General features: G+C 46.0%; 1 protein-coding gene across 11 annotated transcripts in view; it reads right to left on the reverse strand.

Moving 5' to 3' along the window:
- The window catches only part of grik5 (glutamate receptor, ionotropic, kainate 5), a 51085-nt gene that overhangs the window by 38604 nt on the left and 1077 nt on the right, over positions 1 to 11404 (reverse strand). The gene's annotated exons all lie outside the window — the stretch shown is intronic.

The following is an 11404-nucleotide window of genomic DNA, read 5'->3' on the forward strand; positions in this document are numbered from 1 at the left end:
TACGCTGCTGCTGCTGCTGCTGCTGCTGCTGCACCGAGGACAAATCCTCCACGTTACCTTCCATCCCACAATCCCTCCTGTCCTACCTCCCTCCTCTGCCCCCTCCCCCATCCATACACACACACCTACACAAAAAACACATTTCATCTTGGTCAACGTCCTGCCTCTTCTCTGGGCTTGATCAAAGAGAAGGGTAATGTCGGGGGGGTGGGGTGGGGGGGCAAACACAGACTGTCACCTCAGACTAACCTCAGTGATACCCTCAGTATCACCCTAATGCCCCTCCATTTGCTGGAGGCAGCCAGAATGTGCCTTGTTAGAATGTAAACACAGGAGGAGCTCACTGTGTCTGTCGTTCTCTGATCCTGAGCTGCTCAGCTTCATCATCCAATGAAGCTCCTCCAATCAGAACATGACTTTATTTAACAACAAATTAACTTTCCTGTAAAGTCAGACGGTTCAGACAGACAGCACAGACGATCACCTGGTCTGTTAGAAACACAGTCAGGTTCTTTAGAAATGTATTAACTCCATGTGTGTCCAGTGGGTGACCCCTGGTGGACATGTGTGTTCTCAGTGTCAGGTTCCTGGGGTTCTCTGCTCAGATCGTTCTGCAGGAGATGTTGCTTAGTAACAAAAAGAATTGGATAAAAGATTTAGAAACAAAGGTTTGCAGTTTTCCTTCACACACACACACACTCACACACACACACACACACCTCTGAGCTGTAGGTTGTAGCATTCATTAGCCTCCTTCCAGCCTGCACCACCGACGTGTGTGTGTGTTCACACTAACACAGATACACTGACACCATGACAGACCTGCGTCCACCCCCCCCCCCCCCCCCCCCCCCCCAGCTCTGGGTCAGGACACCATCCACTGACCAACACATTCAACCACATGGTAATTCAAACACAGCAGCACTCAGGCTGTTATCTCTTTATTATCTCTAGCATAGTGTGTGTGTGTGTAGGTTCTACGTATGTGGTTCTCATGTGGTTCAGTTTGACTGACACCAGTGTTGTGTGTTTCAGAGCCAGAGAACAGACGAAGCTGTAAATGTCAGCGACTCACTCCAGTGTTTGATTCTTCTGTTTGTTTCACATTTGTCATTAGCTTTGGTTCATGAGGGACCAGAGTGGAGCGAAGGTGATATTTCTGCCTGTCACACAGGAGGCTCTGGGTTCAGCTCTGGGTTCCGTCCAGTTCTGATTCGGTTGTGACCCGCAAACAATATGGTTCTAAATGATTTGACAAACCACAGCACAGACGCCTTGTGTCTTTAAATGGAACAGTGGACCCTGGTACAGCCACACTTCAACACTGTGTGTAACTCCAACTACACTATTTGGTTCTTACGGTACTGCAGTAAAAATCCTAGTATAGTATCATTGTAAATAGTACTGCAGTAATGTAATGAATATCAGTGGTACAATAGTAATGCAATCCGAGGCTTTGATAGCACTAGAGTCCCAGAGGCAGAAAGACGGGGAGAGCAGGATGGAGGAAGTAAAGTGGTGAAGCAGAGACAAGTGAGGAAGACAGAAAAACCCAGAGGGAAAATATTCAAAATTGAGAAAGAAAGAGAGAGAGAGAGAGAGTGAGGGAGGGAGGGGGAGGGAGAGAGGGAGCAGTAGATGGAAAATTCAAGGATAATTTAACTGGAGAGGAGGAAATCCACTCAGGGAGGAAGACAGCGTCAGCTCTCAGACGGCCACAGCAGAGGGACAGGTTTGAGATTTCAATAAAGTCTCCAAAGAAACAGAGAGCACAGCAGTACGGCACGATTATTACCTCCGACGCCCCCCACCCCACCCCTCCACCCCCCAGAGACATGAACAAAACAAAGAGTGAGGTTGGATAACGCTGCTCTGTAAATGACAACAAACTGGTGACAAAAAAAGATCAGTTTTAATTGGGGAGGGGGCGGGTGAAACCTGACATGTTTTTATCCAACTATAATTATAAGAATTACTCAAATGTTCAACCAACAACTGGGTCCATGATTCTGTGCAGAGTCTGCTGTGATTTTATCCAGAACCAAGAGTCCGGAGTCGAACCCCAGCAGCAGAGTGACTTTGTAGTCACACCACCGTCGCACTTCTGCTGCATGGGCTTAGAAGGAGCTGGTAATGTTCTCAGCCCTGGGGGCAGCACTGGGTTAATATTCCGAGCGCCTCTGGGGGAGTGAGCGGAGGAAAAAGTATTCAGTCAGTTCTGTGACTTCAGTGACGATCAGCCGTGACATCACTGGTGCCTTTGAAACAGCAGCGTGGTGGAAACACAGAACCAGGACAGAACCAGGACTGGTCCCACGGTCTATTATCCAGTCTCTCTGTTTGTCTAATAGGTGTGCCCCCCCCCCCCCCCCCCCCCCACTAATGCACCCAGAGGAGAGAATGAACACAAAGGTTAACATGGTAAATACCTCCAGATTAAACAGCAGAGGATCAGAGTGTTTTATCAACATGGCCTCCTGGTCTCTGAGGAGCCGTACACCTCCAGTCCAGCTTCACTTGAAAGCCAACGGTGCTCATGTTTATTCATCCTATGCCAATGTGGGCCACTTCAAAAGATTGACCGGTTGGCACTTTAAAGACAACTTCCTCCGTCACCTCCCTCTCTCCCTCTCCCTCCATTTTGTTTACCCTCTTGTCACCCACACTCTCACTCTCTTATTTACACAGCCTCACCCTCTCTCTCTCTCTCCCTCTCTCTCTCTCTCCCTCCTTGGGGCCAGCCTGCTGCACCTGTCACTCTGCCAAGACTCCAGCATTATTTACAGTCAGTCTTTCACACAGACAAACACAGCAGCTCCGACGCTGCAGTGCTCACACACACACACACACACACACACACACACAGTGTGCTCAGGTCTGGTCTGTTCTGGTTTGACTCGTCTGTCTTTCCGTCCACTCTTCCCTCTCGTTTCCACCCCAGTATTTTCTCCCGTGTGTTTCCACGGCGGCGCCTTGACAATGGAAGATGGGAGGAAATAAAGAAGCCCCCCCCCCCCCCCACGTGGCTCCCAGCCTCACCCACACAGTCCTCTGTGACTGTGGACCAGGCTGTATGAAAGCTGGTCCTAGAACCAGAACCAGAACCAGAACCTCCTCCGTCCTCCATCTTGGGGCCAATGGTGAAAAGCGTCCACAATAATCCAGGCAGATTAGCAAACCAACGGAGGATTTTACACCTTTCTGCTGAGCTATCACTTCCTATCTCCCCCCTCCCTCCCCCATGTATTAGCATGTGGCCAGGTCTGGATTCTTGTTCCACTGTGTTCTAATAAGAGAACTGATGTTTGTTCTCCAATGAAGTCGGAGTGAGACGGGAACAACAACGGCCGTGACCCACACCTGAGAATTAAGATGACACACACACACACACACACACATTCCAATAATCCAAACGGCTCCACCGACTCCTGCGACGGCGTGGACGGACAGATCTTACAGCATGTGTGTTGTTGACACACACACACTGCCTGCAGTTACTGTGATGACCTGCTCCATGTAAGTCAGCTGAACGACCAGGCTGTTATAACACAGTTATAACAGCCACTGCTGCCGCTGATTCAGAAAGATTATTACTTTTATTTTTATCATTTTTCTTCTTCTTCTTCTCCGTGTGATTTAAGCCTCAGCGTAGCTCCTGGTTTAGAACCTTCCGGCAGCTCTACCTTCTCTCAGCCCATCGTTCTGACTTGTTAGGCTGACTCATCATCGTCAGCAGCTTCTGGTAACTAAATAGCGTTTAAAACCCCCACCCCTCCTAACCTTTTGGGCTTTAAACCACAAACAGCCAGTTAGTAACAAGCTGGTGAACACACTGGTTCAATCAGCAGCTAAAGAGCTGGAGACGTTACTGAGACACAGAGGGGGGAGCCTGGAGGCTCATGTTGGTGAACAGTCTCTTCACGTGGTCCTCACCTCAGTCAGTCAACACTGCTGCGTTAGCGCTGTGAATTAGCAACAATCTACTGATACCATACGTATCACAGTACAGGGACGACGACAACACCGTATATAGTGATATATATCATCATCATCGTCAACATGAGGTTGACTGGAAAGCAGAAAACCAACAAGACCATCAGCTACCACTGGGGATCGAACTGGTGCTTTTCTTTTCTTCCTGTACGACATGAGCACTAACCACAAAACATGTTTGTCATTGTTTGTCTGAGTAAAAAAGTGTCAAACTAAAACCCCTGAGAATAAAGCCTCTGAGTTCGACGTGGGTCTGTTTGACTCAGCCTGGTGCAGACAGATGACGGTCATAAACACTGCCTGATCTCAGGGTCTGGTTCAAAAACACGCAGTAGTTAAAGGTAAACAGCCTGAGTTTGGAGTTCCTGAAACAAGACTGTCAGACTAGAAGAAGCTGAAACAGTTCTTTCAGCTGAATGTTTACAGACGGTGTCTTCATCCTAATGGATGAGCACAGAGTAAAAACCCTGATTGACAAACTTCACACCACGTTCTGTTCAACAAGAACTCGACAACCAGCTCTGAACCAGAAATATTCCTCAGGAAACTGTTGAGGTCTGTTTGAGTGACAAAGATTTAATCTTAGCATAAAGAAACATTTACACAGGGCTACCGTTATACTACGTGTGTGTGTGTGTGTGTGTGTGTGTGTGTATATATATCTCATACTGTTATAGGGTTCTCCATGTTCTCAAAAAGAACCCCATGCAGTAAGTATTTTAATTAACAAGTTCAATTCAGTGTACTGTGTTAATTTACCGCTCTCCCTGTAATTACAGCTGTGTTTATGAGTAAACAAAGAATCCGCTCTAAAAAAGCCTGTTGAACTCCTACCTCAGAACATACTGAATGTAGCCTGGGCTTCTCCCAGTCTTGAAGCTCCAGGTTTTTACACCTATAAAATCCTAATTTTCTCACTAACACCGTGGCATTAGCTTGAATCTGGAGCGTCCCAACTTTTTGACTGAAATCATTTTCTGCCAGTGAACGTCTCTCATCTCAGGCAGACGGCAGAAGTGAGGCTGGCTGCAGGTGCTAACAGGCCGGCGGAGCCTGTGTGAATCATGAGGGCTTGTACTCCCCAGCCCGGATCAAAGAGCGTCTCAGGAGACGTCTGGATCCCTCTGTGCCCCCCAGCAGGACTGCTGATGTGTTTGTGGAAAATACATTGATTATGGCAAAGCGCCATGAAGCAAACGCCATCAATGACATTGAACGAAAGAGAAAAAAAAAAACTCAGCTCTCCTCTCTCTCTCTCAGACCCCCCCCTCCCCCCAGAGGTACCACGTACAGTCATGATGTGAGGTGGGTTGACGACAGGACTGACAGATCACTGACCAGTCTGTTTCCTTGTTTGATGTAACGTCACAGCAGAGCCTGGAGACCAGATGAACCGTCCAGTCAGAGACTGTGTCTTCAAAGAGTTCAGATGTAGGACAGCAGAATAAAACAGATCAATACCTCACAGCAGTCAAAGACTACTTTTCCTCAGCTGAAGTTAATTAGAAAACTTTACCCTTAGGAATATATTTTTAAACTGTTCAAAAAATGTTTGAGACTGAGACTAGGATCACACTGGGACTACAGCTACACTGGGGGGTGGGAGGGTACTCTATATTTTGTCGTGGCTATAGTATCGCAGTATATCGTATTGTGATCTGTATCTTTGTTCTTGCCAACACACACCCCTGGTTCATATTAGCATAAGTTGACTTCTTTTTTTAACCAGCTAATAAATACATGACACGAGTCCAGGTGAAATACCGTCTTCTCTTCAAATACCCGTCCATTTTTAGCGCTCTAAAGTCAGGCAGCAGCCCAGACTGTGGTCCAGCATCACATGTTAAAGTGAGCCAACTAAACTGGGACTGAGTCGCATGTTAATTCTCCTGATCAGTGGAGCTGAACAGACTCCACAGTCAGTCCCAGAATACCAGGGTTGTGGGAACAGAAGGCGACACAGGACATAATATGGAAGTGCTAATGAAATGAGGGCTTAGACTACACTTTACAAATGAGAAGCAGACACTGCACTATAATTTAATGTGCCGTATCATCGGGCCACACTTTTGGCTGTTTACAGTTGTTAATGAATGCAGAAGAAGCCTGAGTGGCTGAAGGAGAAGGAAGTTTAATCAGTCAACAGCCGCCAGCCTCGGGGGAAACTAAATATCACCTTTTTCTGGGAAGAAAAACATAAGGATGATCTATTTGATAGAACAAATCTTTTAAACACATTGACTTTATAGACTGACTGCTGTTTAACATCAGTACTTCACTGTCCTAACATTAACTCTGTCCTAACATTAACTCTGTCCTAACATTAACTCTGTCCCAAAATTTACAACAAATTCACTTCTATAATTCTGTCTGATCTAGGTCACTAAAAGACCGGCTGTGGACCAGTGGACCAACACCTGACTGACAGCTCTTTTCTTTCCACTTTTAGTAGAACTATAAATGTAAATGTTTGTAAAAGACATTTTGCCGAGAGGTTTTTTTTTTTTTTTTGCTACATTATGGGCTGAAGTTTTGGGAACGTATCACATAACTGAGACAGACGGCGTGACAGACAGAGAGGTTATTAACTGTAATCAAACATCTTTCACACTGATCGTCGTCCAATCACTTTTACATTCCATTTCAAGGTCACAGGGTCAAGAGTAAATGTCTGCAGTGGGTCACAGTCGACCAGTCCAGTCCAGTCCAGTCCAGTCCAGTCCACTGGGCCACACGTCCAGACAACCATCTTGGACTGTGAGAGGAACCAGAGAACTTGGAGAAAACCCACATAAACACAGGACAGTCCAGTCCAGTCCACTGGGCCACACATCCAGACAACCATCTTGGTGGGTTTATGTGAAAACCCACATAAACACAGGGCGACCAGGGACGGAAACAACTGACCGCTGACCTCGAAACAACCGACCCCTGACCTCGAAACAACCGACCCCTGACCTTACGGCTGAGGTGAGAATGCTTAGATAGTCAATATAACAAAATAATGTTATTTGTCGTTTCTCTGCCCAGTACCAGGTGACCCACAACATGGTACTGGTCCAACACCTAGTGGTTGGAGATTTTTGTTCTAAAGCTGAAAAAAAAAAACCACACAAAAGCTGCGACGTTGAAGTGTAAGAGCTGAACACGACTGTGGTCGTCACCAGCATCAGTACAAAAACTACCAAACACTCAAGCTGACAAGGACGGGTTGGAGGATTCCTGAGGTTCTATGTCCCGTTAGCTACTGATCCACATAATAATTACCACTATATTATAAAACATAGGCTTATTATTTTGTGATATAAATATTATGTTAACATTGGGTCAAAGGTGACATTCCAGGTTCCATGTTTATGGTATATGTTCTGCTGCAGTTTGAGTCTTTTTTTGTCAGTACGACAGCAGGTGTTAAATGAGAAACTAATGTGAGGAAGAACAGAACCAATGGTTTTGGCAGAGAGATCGACCGCAGGGAACGTCTTTAATTTCTTTCACTGGGTTAAAATAACGAGCCACACAGACGCAGGTCAACTCTGGGTCACAACTCATATTTCTTCAGCTTCAGTATCACAAACACAGATATAGGTTCTGTAGGTCTTTGATCCGGACCAAGTCCAACACGACCTCAGTGCTGGTTTTCAGGATTCCTTCTGTTAGATATATGGAGGCAGAAAATACATCTAAAAGAAGGTAACATATGGTCTGACAACTGTCTGCTTCAACATCAGATACTGGAGAGAAACTCAAACACAGAAGGTTCTGTAGAGTCCAGTGCTGGTGAGGTCACAGACACACATCTAGAACTATCTGTTCTTAAGTTCTCCATGACACTGACTGTATGTTTGTACACATTCACTACCAATCACATCCTCCCTGATGAATTTACACAATGAATAAGTATGGGTTCAAACCTCTGGGCGTCAGGTTCACAGGTAATCCTGAAACTCTAAAGCCGCAGGTCAGCCTCTCAGTGGTGCACAGAGTGCAGTGTCTGAGAAAAAAAAAGTCTTTGTAAAATACCATAAACCTGATCATCATAATCTCCTGAGGCCCAGTGCCTCAGTTAGGGTTAAAGCCACAAATCTGACGGTCACATTTATAACAACTTCAGCCCACGACAGACGCAGTTTCGTCCCCGAGATCCAAAAAGATTTTAGTGACTGGTTGGAAGTGTGTTGTTCCTGGCTGACTGTTTGTTCAGACGCTGGTTCCAGATCAGGCCTGGGCAGAGAACAGGCCCTGGAACTGGAACTGGAGTAAATCAGGCATTAATCTGGAGAGGATGAACAACAAATCTTTTCTTCTACAATCAACACATGCTCCACTTGATCCAATCAGAATCCAGAATCCCAAAAGGGTCTGGTTGTTGCTGCAAAACTCACAAATCAGTTTTCTACCGTCCACACGTGTCCTGTTTTGCTCCTCAACCCTCCACCTCTCCAGGTTTTCCTCCACCTTCTCCCTACTCTCACCATAGATTACAATGTCATCTGCAAACATCACGGTCCATGGAGCCTCGTGTTTGACCTCATCTACAGCCTGTCAATCAGCACAGCAAACAAAAAGGGGCTCAGAGCTGGTCCCAGATGTAACTCCCTCTACCTTGAACCTATCAGTCACTCTGACAGCACTCCTAACTACTGCCTCATTGGCCTTGTACATGTCCAACATGACCCTGAATATCCAAATTTACTGTAAAGGTCATTGTTTATCAGATTAATTACTTTGGCCCGTGATGCAGTGTTTGGTGCATGATTTTCACTCAACACAACAGGAAGAAAAGGCCAGTGCAGAAAAACACAGCTGAAGCGTAAAATATAATGAGCAGACATGAGCTGACCCTCTGGTCAGAACGGAGAGACTGACAGCTGTAATGAGCAGTCACGGCCTGGTGGAGGCAGCGGGCAGTTCTGTTCAGATCAGCCTTTGTCTCACACTGTGAGACAAAGCAGCAGAAACTCTGTAGTGGAACTGAACGGCTTTGACGTTCAGAGCCCCCGTCAGACGATGTGACGACCTGAGCCTCAAACCCCGACACAGCTACGCTGACTGAACACCACACTGATGCACCGGTGTCACCATCTACAGACTACAACAGATTCTAGGAGGGTAGAAGTAACAGCACATGTACACCAACAATCACACATCCCCCTACAATCCAGTCTTAATGAGTCCATTAAGTGGGAGGCCGTTAGCAGCCTTCACTTTATGGCCAGTCAAACAGCCCAGCCGGGAGCACGTTATGGAGAGGCCATGTGTGTCCTGTAATGTCCCTCTCTTGTCACTGTCCACACATGCACGTCCATACTCTCTCACTCACTCTTCCCCTCAGGCCTGCTGGCCCTCAGTGAGCAGAGGTGCAGGAACGAGGAGGCAAACAGGGCTATTTTCTGCTCCATTAGGCAATGAGAAGCAGAGGTTTAGCGCAGCGGCCGGCTGTGGTGGTGGAGCGGCAGATGAAAGTGAAGAGCTGAATGGTTTAAGAAGAGATCTCACATCCCAAATTAGTCCTGTTATGCTTCGGAGTCCAAACGCCTGCAACTCTTCAGAGCTGAACTGTCAGGCAAGAGGCATCATGGGGCAAATTAGCAGAAGCCAATCACAGCAGAACCCTGACAAGAGGGTTGACAGACGATAACGTAGAACAACCAAAAAAAGAAGAAGACCATTTTCAGGAAGAGGAAAGATTTCACACAACAACAACACAACAGCATTTGAAGACAAACAGATGTTTGTCAAAGAACTTCAAATGATTAATGGGGCATTTTCTTTGTTTTCACAAAAGAAAAATCACTTTGGTAAATGGGGTTGTGTTTTCTCGTGTCTGCGTGTGTGTGTGTGTGTGTGTATCTGTACTGACCATTTTAGAAATGGTCTTTTTATCTTCCATCTCTGATGGCTCAACAGATGCTGCTTTTTATATTTAAATTTGAAAAATAGAAAGTGTTTTACAGGTCAGTAGTTCATTTGAATGTTCCATACTTCTAGTGTGTGTGTGTGTGTGTGTGTGTGTGTGTGTGTGTGTGCAACAGCCATCCAGTCCGTGAACGCATGACAACTGAACCACAAATCACAGGGAGGTCACTGTGACGTCATGATCAAGTGCATGTTTACATCTGTTCATCTACTACAACATCACAACAACATGCACACATATATGTGTATATATATATGTATGTACTGTACATACAGTATATATATGTATATATACTGTATGTGTATATGTATGTATACTAAGTACATCTCTGTAGTATGTATATGTACATAGAAGCAGAGCTAGTATAATTACAAGGATGTGAACATGGTATATAATAGTTGAGTAGTTCAATAATTCAATAAGAGATCCAAACCACGTCATGTGCTACTCTTCATGGACCTGGGATTCTGGGTCCAACATGAAAAACAGTCCTGTGAGTCATTAGAGAGAAATGAACCAATCAGCTACTCAGGGAAACAATAACATCCAGCAGAAAGGTCGGTTCATCAGTCAATCCAGCCAGAGATGAAGCAAAGGCTGCTCCAGTGTGTTCACTCATTTAAATGAGTGACCTCAGTGACCTCAGTGACCTCAGCAGCTCTCCAGTTCCTGTGACAGACGTGACAGGATGTTAACGTGTCTCTCTTTGGTCTGAGGTCACTCACTCCTCTTCTACATTTTCATCTTCCATGGTCCAGTCACATGGAGCCAACAATCTCAACATGTTCAGAACACCTCGGGACTCGAACCTCAAACCTTCCTGAGCCAAGGCCGCTTCCTCAACCACTAAGCCACCACTGCCCAGGAGTCTGTGTCAAGTATAGGATCATGAAAACCTGACAGACCTGACAGGTCTGTGACCAGCAAAAACACACACACACACACACACACACACAGACAAAGTGTGTAACAAATCTATTTTAATATTTGCTGTTGTGAGGTCGGAGCCCGTCCTCTTATTTCAGGGTCTTCTCAGCAGCAGTGTGTTATCAACATGCAGCAGCAGTAATCCTATTATTTTGTCATCTAAACTCTGAGGACCCCCCCCCCCCGTCTGTTGTTGTCCATCTCACTTAAATCTTGATCTAGTCTCCTCCTCCGTCTCCACAGACCTCTGTTCTGGGACTCGACGTAACGACGTTATTCACAGTTCACTGGTCTGTTTGAAGGGACTATCTTGATTGAGCCTCTCCCGGCGTAGGCCTGCTCACTGACTGCAGTGGTATATCAACAACCGGACGTGTCTACTGAAAAGAGATAGCCATGCTAATGAGCAAGGCAGGGTTTTTTACCTACAGCAGGGGCTTCATTCAGAGAGAGACTGTGAAGACGGAGCTGTGGCCCAGAAACACAACAAAGAGCTAGTCAGGAAATCAGAGCCATTCTCATTAGCTGGTTCACACTCTTCACTTTTACACCCCCCCCCCACCA

Source organism: Cynoglossus semilaevis, chromosome 13 (genome assembly GCF_000523025.1).
Source record: "Cynoglossus semilaevis isolate Cse_v1.0 chromosome 13, Cse_v1.0, whole genome shotgun sequence".
Taxonomy (NCBI): domain Eukaryota; kingdom Metazoa; phylum Chordata; class Actinopteri; order Pleuronectiformes; family Cynoglossidae; genus Cynoglossus; species Cynoglossus semilaevis.